Source organism: Ailuropoda melanoleuca, chromosome 2, assembly GCF_002007445.2.
Source record: "Ailuropoda melanoleuca isolate Jingjing chromosome 2, ASM200744v2, whole genome shotgun sequence".
In the NCBI taxonomy this organism is placed as follows: Eukaryota; Metazoa; Chordata; class Mammalia; order Carnivora; family Ursidae; genus Ailuropoda; species Ailuropoda melanoleuca.
In genome coordinates, this window is record NC_048219.1 from 195731697 (window position 1) to 195743350 (window position 11654).

The window sequence follows — 11654 nt, forward strand, 5'->3', positions numbered from 1 at the left end:
TCCATTGATTTTCGAATGTTGAACCAGCCTTGCATACCTGGGATAAATCCCACTTGGTTGTGTATATAATTAGTTTTATAAACTGTTAGATTTGATTCACTAATATTTTGTTATGGATTTTTGCATCTGTGTCCATGAGAAATATCGCTCTGAAGTTTTCTTTTCTTATAATGTCCTTGTCTTCGGTACTAAGAGAATGCTGGCCTCAGAGAAAGAATTAGGAAATATCCTCTCTGCTTCTGTATTCTGAATAAGATTGTAGAGAATTGGTATAATTTCTTCCTTAAATATTTGGTAGAATTCACCAGTCAACCCATCCAAGCCTGACACTTTATTTTTTTGGAAGGTGAATTATTGATTCAATTTTTTCAATAGATACAAGCCTATGCAGATGATCTATTTTTTCTTCCGTGAGTTTTGGCAAATAGTGTCTTTTAAGGAATTGGTCCTTTTCACCTAGATTATCACATTTCTGGGCATAGAGTTTTTTTATTGTATTTCTTTATTATATTTTTAATTGCCCATTACTTTATATTGATCACTTCCAGCTTCTATTTCAGAGGGTGGCCTTTCTGATTTTCCCCAAATCGAGGTCAACCTTTTGGAGTCTATATCTATGCTGGACAATTTTATCCCTTGATTTTCTATTGTTTTTCTTTGCACAGCTTTTAATACCGACCTGGGTTTTCAATGTGGATTATTTGTCAACATGTATAATATCTGTAGTCATTTAAGGACATGTATGTTTACTTTTCCAACATTTAACTTTATTAGCTTAATTTAGAAAACAGTTAAATTGGGCTACCTATTCAACATGATTAGTTTTTTTAAAAAAGATTTATTTATTTATTTGACACAGAGAGAGACAGCCAGAGAGAGAGGGAACACAGCCAGGGGGAGTGGGAGAGGAGGAAGCAGGCTCCCAACGGAGGAGCCCGATGCGGGGCTCAATCCCAGGACTCCAGGATCACGCCCTGAGCCAAAGGCAGACGCTTAACGACTGAGCCACCCAGGCGCCCCTCAATATGATTAGTTGAAGACAACCTGATCTACTCTGAAGAAAATCTAAAAGACAAATTACCTGAAAACTGAAAGGTTAATACATAGGCTTCTGTGAAAGAGATGGCTGTAAGAAAAATATACAGGGAAAAAAAAAAAAAGGAAAGTAATTAGCTGTGAAAAAATAAACAAAGTCATTAGCAAATTAAACCCTTTTGAAATTCAAGATCCCATTCATAAAAGATTCAAGGATTTGAAATAATAATAAATCCAATTACTTACCACAGATGCCATCATAAAAAACCTGGCAAAATGGCAGAATTGATGAAGGGTACTCAACGAGTTATCACTGGATGGACGAGCTACGCAGTAAAGCCTAATCAGGAGGTCAGAAAAAGGAAACAAATTAGTGGGAAACTGTGTGTTCTAGTCCACAGACACTATGTGATTCCAGTTAAGATATGAAGAGGGCTCTCTGTAAACAGGTGGCACCAGGATCCACCCGTTCAGTGGTGAGATGGGGGTGAGGCAGGTGGGACGGGCGGACCCCCACGAAACTCAGTAGCTAAGGAAAGGGCTCCTCACGTTCACAGGCAGCCCCGACACTTCGTGCTTGTAATTTGTCTCGGCTTTCTTACAAGGGTCCCCTAACTGTATAAGCTTTATGCTCACAAAACCCGGAGTCTTTCCCCTGTGTGGGTATCGTAGAGAATATTCCAAACAGAAGAAAATGAACCAAAAACTTAAACCTTTTTAGAAAACAGAATACTAGCTCCTGTTACAATAATAAAAAGTTGCATAGAGTTGTTAAGAAATAGAACTAACATGACATAATAATAAGAAAAATAAAAAATAAAATTAAATAAAAAATAAAATTAAAAATTAAAATTAAAAAAATTAAAAGAAAAAGAAATAGAAATAAAGATGAATGGGTAGAATACACAAGCCAGAATAAACCCCAGTATTTTATTACACAATCTTTGGGGGAGAAAAGACTAGGATGAATTGTAATATAAATAACGTTGGGATAATCTGGTAGTTATTTGAAGAAAAACTGACGTGCATCAGTTTACACAGTGATCCCCAAATAAAGGAGGTGATTTAATTATTGCAAGCATATTCCTAGAGAAAAATCAGCAGAAAATAGCTTGCCTTAGAAGAAATAAAAATTACATATTTTTTCAATATTAGAGAAGACATGAAGCAAACTGATGAGCAATTCAATTAAAAAATTTTTACCACATTGGTTAAAATGAAAAGTACTGGGTTAAAATATAGAGGAGAACATGTAAGATACGATGTTTACATGAATCGTGTTGACAAGTACGGCCCACCCTGCTAACGCCCTTTGAATATACTTGTGCCTGTTTGGTAGGGCTCGAAGATGTTCTAGGAGAATGAGTCGTGGCCAAATATAAAACATAGACACATAAAAGAAGATAAAAGGAGTAAACCAGCACCTGAAAAGGAAATAAATATCAGAGCAAAAGTGAGAACCTTGTTACACTTAAATTAGAAAAATAGTTTAGGGGCGCCTGGGTGGCACAGCGGTTAAGCGTCTGCCTTCGGCTCAGGGCGTGATCCCGGCGTTATGGGATCGAGCCCCACATCAGGCTCCTCCACTAGGAGCCTGCTTCTTCCTCTCCCACGCCCCCTGCTTGTGTTCCCTCTCTCGCTGGCTGTCTCTATCTCTGTCAAATAAATAAATAAATAAAATCTTAAAAAAAAAAAAAAGAAAGAAAAATAGTTTAAATCATAACATCTGTTGCTGATGAAATTGGATGGGAAGGACTACAACACACGCACAGTCACGTGCGTGTGTGTGCGTGTGTGTGTGCGACCCACAGCAAGAGGCGTCAGAAATTTGCACACAGCTTTTGTGGATGACTATATTACAAAACTAAATTGTTTGCGTAGTCTCCCCACTCAAAGAAAAGTATCTGAAAGGAATGAGTACAGGAAATGAGTAAATGGAAGATATAAGCTATATAAAAACAGCAGTTATTTGACATAATATCTGTTAGGGAAAAATAATAGAAACCATTTAAACGTTGAATAACAGAGAAATACGTAAGTCAATTTTTGTCCTTTAATTTGTTGAAATATTGCATGGTTATTAGGCATAATGGTTAAAAGACTGAGTAGAAATTTGGGACAACTACACCTGTACAATAACGTGGACCAACTGCATGAACACAGACCCTCCCCCATGACCTACTGGAGTAGAGAGCAGGAAGTTACATTCCACATCGCTTTGCCCCTTGGGGCGGGGGGTGTATGAGAGAGAGAGAGATGATCAGAGAGTGTTCAGACTGATGGGAAACTGCCAGATATCAGAACTGCTCTAAATAAGAAAGCAGTGGATTCCACATGCATTATAAAATAATCCATATTTCCATACTGTGCTTCTGTTAAGATTCCCCCTGTCAGGACTGGATGCTCTTAAATGTCACCCCAGAATGAAGATGTCCATTACCTGCTCATAAACCATGAGAGCCTGGCAGGCAATTTTTAAACATCAAAAGAGTGCGCCAGGAATTCCAAATAAAAAACCAACTCTTACTTTCATTTGCTTAAAAGAGTTTTCTTTCTTCTCACTCTCTCACTCGTGGTCATAGACCCACTCAACATCAAATAGAATGTTATGTTCCACTTGGGGAGAAGTATGGCTCAGTGTAACTGCAGCCTTTCAAACTTAAGCCTTTGGAGCCAAGTTCCAGTCGAGAAATGAATTTTTATAGCACAGTTAAAAGTAGAGAGGGAGCACTGTGAAATCCTTGGCAATCTCGGGCTGCATCACATACTCCTTCATCTTCATCAGTCAGATGAGACAGTCTTCGAGTCCCCAGAGGCCTGGAGGCTGTGTCCATCAGCCCCCATCCCCACCTGAGTCTGTGCTCTTGCAAGTACCAAATAGAACTCTGTACTGTAAATGCTGGGTTTCTTTTCTAAGTAAAGGAATTTACCATTTGTAGAGGGAACACTTAGGTGTTAAAAATCAAACAGAAGGGCTTTGAGCATATGTTTAAGTGAAAAACAGACTTGTTTTCTATGGAAAACTTCTTACCAAATACAGAATATTTGTAGTATGAGTGTATGTTTTGAGACCCTCTTGAGATGATTCCATCATATCCCAGCATATTCATGTTGGGGGAGAGTAGAACCCTCAAATTTTCATATGAAGTCAGCACTTAGAACAGTGCCTGGTATACAGTAAGCACTACATAGTTTTCGGATGTTGTTGTATTATGATTATGCGGCGTGTGTGTTTTCTGAGACTTAGCCAATGACAGAGAAGGTTTCAGAGGAGGGTCAAGGGGCTCAAACTGAATATGTTGGAAAGGAAGATGCTTATGTTCCAAAGACACAGACAAAGAATAAAGTTGCAAGGTGGATTATATTCGTAATCAGTAAGCACATACTCAGTGCCCACTGTGGGCTTTACAACCCACAGAAAATATGGCAATACATTATGAGAGAGATAGAGCTGATGGCCTCAGAGAATGAACTCATATAACATTCCAGGTTAAATACACCATGGGGTGGGATTTGTATTATAAATAGCATGACACTTCCACAAGATTTTCAAGACTGGGTATTAATTTTAGATTGGCTAGGTTATAGCTGGGAAACTGGAGGGACCAGAAAGGAAAGGGCACGGGGGAAATAGGAGAAGAAAACAAATTTCTTAACCAAGGTGTTTGAAGAGAAAGAGTAAGGAATGTGTTAGCTCATAGGTGGATAGATACTCACTATGGCTCCCATCCTTCACCCCTCCCTCCCGTGGCCACAGAGACTTTATGATGACCTTCCACTCTGACCTCAGGCTCGGCTGGCCAGAGGGATGTGGACAAGCATGATATAAGCAGAGGCTTGAAATGTGCTGGCATGGCAAGTCTTATTCTCTTGTGTCCCTCTGTGGTCAGGTAAGACGGGGCCTGGCTCGGCTTCTGGAGGCTAAGGAACCATGGACAGAGCCAACAGGCTTCAGGTGCCCCAGTGGAGGCCACTCTGCATTGCCAACAGCCTGTGGAACCAGGACACGGGCTCCCAGCCACGATCAACAGGACTGTGTAGATGATGACCCACCCCGGGACAGACAGCAGTGACCGTCCACCTTACCTCCTAAATATTTCTGAAATCTGTCTCTGTGTCCCCATCTCTACATCTATCACCAGGACGATCCATTCACTGAAGAAATTGTTCATTCAGCACTTACTTGACCTGAGGTGCTGAGCCAGCTGTGGGACCCCAACAGGGAGCAGGCCAGGTGAGTTCCCTGGAGACTCCTTGGTCTCTCTGCATCTTCTCTAACTTGCCTGGGAGAGCATCTCCACACTGTAGTCAGGGTGACATTCAATGCCCATATCTTATTATATCATGCCCTACTTCCTGGTCGCCATGCTTCCTCTTAGTATGGAGGCTATGTACTTTCTATTCCCTCTGCTGAAATGCTGTTCCCTTCAGTCCTCCACTGGTTCACTCATGCTCTCACAAGCCTAACAAGCTCACTTTCCCTTCCATGGTCTTTCATAACATGGAGCTCTGCCTCCCGCTACTGAACACACTTAGGATTTTCTGGGACGGTGATGAGATAAGTGTCCATGTGTCTACTCCCGTCTCATTCCAAGTGTGTGAACTCCATGACATTCCCAGCATCTAGCGCCACGTTCAATAAACATTTATTGAATGGATGCCTGATGTAATGTGTTTCAGACATGAAGAATCAAGAACAAGGGCGGTCACCTAACTTACCCAACACCACGTACTGGGTAACTGGGCAAGTCTGATTCCAAAGCCCACATTGCCAAGCTTCCTTCCGCTGCTAGACTGTGTGCTCAGAAAGAGCCAGCCCCGAAGCCCCCCCGCCCATTCCACCTGGGCTGATCACCTCGTCTGCGCACCTGGCCAGCAGTCGGTCCCGCACAGGGACGCAGGGCTGCAGAGAAGCTTCCCTTGGTCAGAGTTGCTGTCACATCTGTGTCCACAATGGCTCTGCATCCAGGGACTGTGGGAGAATAGGGACGTTTCTCCTTGTTTCCGCAAACTTCTCTGGCCTTTCATTTTCATTATCTGAAAGAAATCTCAACCGTGTGGAAGACTATTAAAAGACTTCACTCGTTCCAAGGGATCAGCAGCTCATGAAATGGTATGTCTTTGTTGGTGCAGAGAAAGGCCGGAGTGGTCAGATTTCTATTAAAAGTAGATAGTTCAGCAACAATCCTGAGGCAACCACGGATGTGATTAATGCGCTGACACGGTGATCGATGATGAACATAATAGAGCTTGAAGGAAATTAATGATATTTTGAATCTTTAATAATTGTACATAACTGCCTAAAAGAGATATCTCCATCACAATGCAGTGCTTTTGAAAGCAAAGGGGGCTTTAATGACAACTGGGTAAAAACTTGGTGTGGATAAGGGAGAGAGGGAAACAGAAAACGAAAATAATTACATTTGTCAGAGACGTTGAATTGTCCTGGAGCCTTTTATTTTAATTCCTTTAATATTATCATGACAGGCTTTCGTGCAATATACTCTTTTAAAAATAAAACACCAAGTGGAATGCTGTCCTCTTCAAAACAGAAGTATGTTTTTCATGAGAATATAAAGATTAAGTTAATTTATGCCCTTTTCCCCTTCCTCAATGCAACAAAAACCTTCTGTTCCTTCGTGCAAATGTAAGCTACACGCAGGGCCATTGTTCTTGAGTTTTTCTCCATTAGGGGAGTTTGGGAAAATGCACACTCACCCCAAGAGGAAAGGGTCAGATGCCAGTGAAAGGAATGCCTTCTGGGACAATGGGTCATTGTGATCCTGGGAGCCTTGATTAATCATCTACATCTTGGGGAAAATTCTTAGTGCTGCTAGAGACACCTCGAGTCAGAGGCTGATCCGAAGAGGAAGAGAAGCACGCTCAGGGCAAATCTGCAAGTCCCTCCAGTGTAAGCAGGTCTGTGGTCTGAAAGGCTATCCTGGACACGTGGCAACCTTTAATTAAATTCCCACTTCTTCACACAGGGGCTGGTTTCACCCCTAACCAAATGCAAATATTTGAGACCATAAATTTTAAAAAATCCTGGGAAATCACAATATCCAGCAGTTAGCATTAAAAGACATCACCAATTTGCATCAGAAAGACTGTTTCCAGAAGCCACAGAGTGAATCCATGGGCTCCGGAGCTGATCCACGTGCAGATGGGGGGAAGGTTGTTTGGAAGGCTGGTAATTCCAGAAGCACAGCCAAGGACCTTCCCCGCACAAGTTTGCAAATTAGTCACAGTGTTGCTTTATAATGATGCAATTATCTGAGTATGCTAATAATGCCTCGCTTATACCCAGTTTGCTTCCTAAGAGGAGCTCAGTGATTTCCCATGACAACAGACTCAGCACTAAAATAGCCCACCAGACCTTGTATTCCCTGAACATCCCAGACTGGCTTTGCTTTCCTGACTGTGAGCCGCTGCCTCCATTTAGGATTATCTTCGATGATCCTTCTGAAAACATGACCGGGTTTACCTCTGTGATGCCAAACCAGCCAGAAGGGGAAAGGCAGAACTCACCCCTGAGTTACCTGATGGAATGTGGGTAAACGTGCTGACCATGGATCAGCCTGGCCGGCCGCGTCCTGCCAACAGCCCCCCGAACACAAGCTGCTATTCTCCCTGCAAACAGATTTGATTTCTGAGCTGTGATTTTTGGCTTTAAGAACTGCTGACAGTTCTTTGACAGGGCACAGAAGACAGAGACAGAGGGGAGCCTTTGACGAGCGACAGGGCCTTGTCGGTGGGGCTCTTGTCCTTCCCAGCACTTGCCACAGTCAGGCTGGTGTTTTCCGTAATGAACTTGAGAGTTCTGGGGACAGGAGGGATCTGCTGGGATCCTATAAACAAGGAGGGGAGAAAGCATATCTTAATCAGAGAAGATACACCAAGGAGGAAAAATAGCCGAAAAGTGAATTGTGCGAAAAAGAAGGCAGGGAACGTTCCGGGGCCCCCGGGCCCCACTGGCCAGGGAGCTGCCGCCCCGCTCTAACAAAACTCTGCAGAGCCACGACACCCTGACCCCATTCAGTGTCCCCGTTGTGTCTTCCCCTCCTTCCTCCTTACCTCCCCCCAAGCCTATTCATTCAGCCATTGTCCGGGAGAGGGGGGCGGGGGCCTGACGTGATGACTGCATCTGCTCTGATTGCTGCCAGATAACCGTGTCCCCGAGCGGCCTGGGCCCCGGTGGCTCCCCTGGACAACAGCGGCGCTGGCCCTGCTCTGTCCACGTCCTGCCTGGCTGGTCCGTGACACGCGCGGCTCCATCGCCCTTCTCGAGCCAGTAACGCGACAGCGCCCTCCTGGGTGTCACAGCACCGTCTCCGTGGTGGGTGGTCTGTTGTCGAGGTTATTCACTTCTTTGTCTGCATCCGTTTCTACTAGGGCTGAGGGTACCTTCTTGTGTACGCTCTGCTAAATGCAACAAAGGAAATGACAAGACACAGTCACTCTCAAGGGGTCAGAATCTGGTTGGGGAAATCAGACAGGATCAGGAGACAGCTGGGCGCGAGAGCTAAATGAGAACGACGTGAAAGGCAGGGCCGCGTAGTGGGAACGGCAGAGTGCGGACTCCGGGTTCTCCCTAAGCTAAGTCTGCTCTCCTCTCTCGGGCCTCCATCTCCTTGGTGCTAAACGGGGGAGCTGGACTTGTGATGCATAAGCTCTGGGTACAGACCCAAATACCTGAGCGACACACCTTGCTCTGGTGGGTTAGGGACGTGGAGGAAAATGTGTGCAGGGTCGTGGGCCACAGGGTGTGTGATAGAGCCTGGGTCCTAGTTGAAAATGTTCGCAGGGCAGGGCCAGGAAGGCGGCTCAAGCCCCCTGGAGGCAGAGGACACGGAAGGCCCAGATGCCCAAGGAGCCAGGAGCACGGTGGGCCCACCGCAGGAGGCCAGAGCTGGGATGAATGGGTGAGAGCCAAGCCCTTTGCAACGAGGACCGTCACCTTTCCGTTTCGTGCCACTGACACCAGAAAGCTGTTCGGGGTGGGAGACTGGGCTAAAGCAGATATTGCCACAGCGGCCTGGCTGTTCCCGACAACACGTGGTCTTGGTGCATGTCCCTGTCTTCCCCTGAGGGGCCCCGGGAGCCACCGTCATTGCAGTGTCCCCAGAGTTTGCCCCACACTGAGAGACCTGACCGGTAAAGAAGGCTGAGCAACAGGTGGGAGCCCCAGGGACCCTGAATCCTGAATTCCTCCCTGGTGGGATTTCTGCCCTACCTACGAGCAGAGAGGATTTGAGCTGTTCACGAGGCTGAAAACAATGCAACAAGTGGGGGTGTCTGGGGCGTAGAGGCGGCTGCCCTGAGAAGCCCCCACAGAGCAGTCACCCCTTAACACACACACATGGCAAGCAACCACCCCTCAACCCGAGAGCACCTCCTTCTGAGTTGAGAGAGCGGACAAGAAAGAAGAGGTTTTCGTGGAATCAGGCCCTTGATTTCCTGACTGCCAGAACTGAGGATGTCTCGGAACTGAAGCCACAGACTGGCGGGCTCTACACCAGCACGTCTCCAGGGGACGGGGTCCCTGCTTAATTGGAGGGCAAGAAACATCCCCTCCGCTGCCTTTGAGACTTTTACGCCCCTCACCATAAAGACAGGATGAGTCGGTGAGAGCATACAAAGAAAGCCATCTAAGTCTTAGCAGAAGGACTGGTTAACGTTGGCTTCTTGACAACCCCTCCCCTTCCACGGATAGAGAATGGCATTTTGCACGAGCTCAGCCTTGTTCCACGTCTCCTGTGTGCTTTTTTCCAGTGGCCTGGCTGGAATCATTGAGGAAGTTAGAAACTCAAATACGACCTCAGTGAATACAAAACAACCTGGCCTTGTTCTTTGATGTTTTCTCAGAAAGGAGGTCAAGAAAAAATATGGAACGAGTTCTCCCCAGAACACAGGGGTGCGGTAGGAGAAGAGCTCAGTGAGAGGAACCATCAGTCAGCAGCTCCAAGGCAGGCAGATCTTCCGTTCCGTGGCTGACTTTTGAGCCCTTGGGCACCTGCAGCATCTTCTTACCTGGTAAGAGCCGCCCAGCATTTAAGTTTACTCCAGAAAACGCCGCATGGACAAAGTCAATCACGTCTGCTAGAAACTGGCCACTGGGGGGCGCCTGGGTGGCACAGCGGTTAAGCATCTGCCTTCGGCTCAGGGCGTGATCCCGGCGTTATGGGATCGAGCCCCACATCCGGCTCCTCCGCTATGAGCCTGCTTCTTCCTCTCCCACTCCCCCTGCTTGTGTTCCCTCTCTCGCTGGCTGTCTCTATCTCTGTCAAATAAATAAATAAAATCTTAAAAAAAAAAAAACTGGCCACTGGGATTCCCTGGGCTTCTGGCATTCTGGCTCTAGGCTCTGCTTCCTGCCATCCTCCGGCTCTGAATCTAGCCCTCAGATGCCCCCTCTGATGAAGCTGCCGCTGGTGACCTTGGGCACACCCAGCGCTGGCCCCTGTCCCTGGTCCCTCATGCAAACTCCGCCTCGGGTGCCGTCCCCTCCTGGGTCACCACCGGCCAAGCCTGAGGACGAGCATGCAATGAGTCAGACTCATCAGCAGAGCCTCCACGCACCAGCCTGCCTCATGCAAAGCCATGAGCTCCGTGGAGCTGAGCCCGTCTTCCACGTGTCCCCTGCTCTCAGTCATCAGCACAAGGCCTGTGCAAGTTGGAGGCTCAGCAAACATTCTCTGAATGAGTCACCAGAAGAAAGCCTGAATGCATGCACTGGGACTTGGGAGTGGGAGAGAGGGAGGGGAGGATCATGGCTGCAGAAAGACGATTTGGAAGAAATGCTTGCCTTATAGTCTGGCAGTAATGAAAAGACAAGAAACAATTATAACATATGGCAGTATAATAAAATAACTGCCTAAAATACACGAAGTATGATAGAGGCAATCCCATTATCTTTGAGTTCATATAATGCTTTTATTCTAAATCTCGGGAAATATTTGTGAAGATGGTATTTGGGCCAGGTCTTACTCTATGGATGGGAATTCTAACAAGCTGGTGTGTGCTCTCCACCTTTATCCTGAGCCAGTGGCAGACATCACTAGTTGATCACCCAGGGGCAGGCATCACTAGTTGATCACCCAGTGGCAGACATCACTAATTAATCATAGGCTCCTTTCCCACTGTGCTTTGCAATCTTTCTCAATACAGGCTTACATCCCCAGGCCCATGAGCTGCAATCTATTTATTGTCCCATCCCTATTCTAGGTTGTGACCAGACATTCTGGGACCCAGGAGTCCAGAAGGGACAGACAACCACTGATAATTCAGGAATCTTGGTCACTGATATTCCTCCTTCTCTAGGGTTTGGTCATCAGTCCATGATCGCCTCCACCCAGAGCCATCTTCCTCCATGTTACCTACGGGGCAGAAAGAGATCAGAGATCTCACTTACTGTCTAGTCACTAACCTAGAGAACAGCGTCAACATCCGGGGCAAAAGGGTGCCATTGGGACCTTTGTTTGGCTTTCTGGGAAAAAAGGAAGGAAGAGAGAGAGAGCGATTTTCATAATCATTAGCTTTGTGTCAGACACTTGGACAGGCACTTCCAGACATGGTGCTTTAACCAGTGCTCAATAGTTTTAAGGAACATCAGATAGATA

At 45.9% G+C, this 11654-nt stretch overlaps 1 long non-coding RNA gene across 1 annotated transcript; it reads right to left on the reverse strand.

The window, feature by feature from the left end:
• Nucleotides 1–7411: 7411 nt before the first annotated feature.
• Nucleotides 7412–10218, reverse strand: LOC117796572. Its single transcript, XR_004621139.1, has 3 exons — nt 10066–10218; nt 8110–8457; nt 7412–7883 (listed from the first exon to the last, which is right to left on the reverse strand). It is a non-coding gene; the product is annotated as an uncharacterized LOC117796572 (long non-coding RNA).
• Between the last annotated feature and the right edge of the window lie 1436 nt (nt 10219–11654).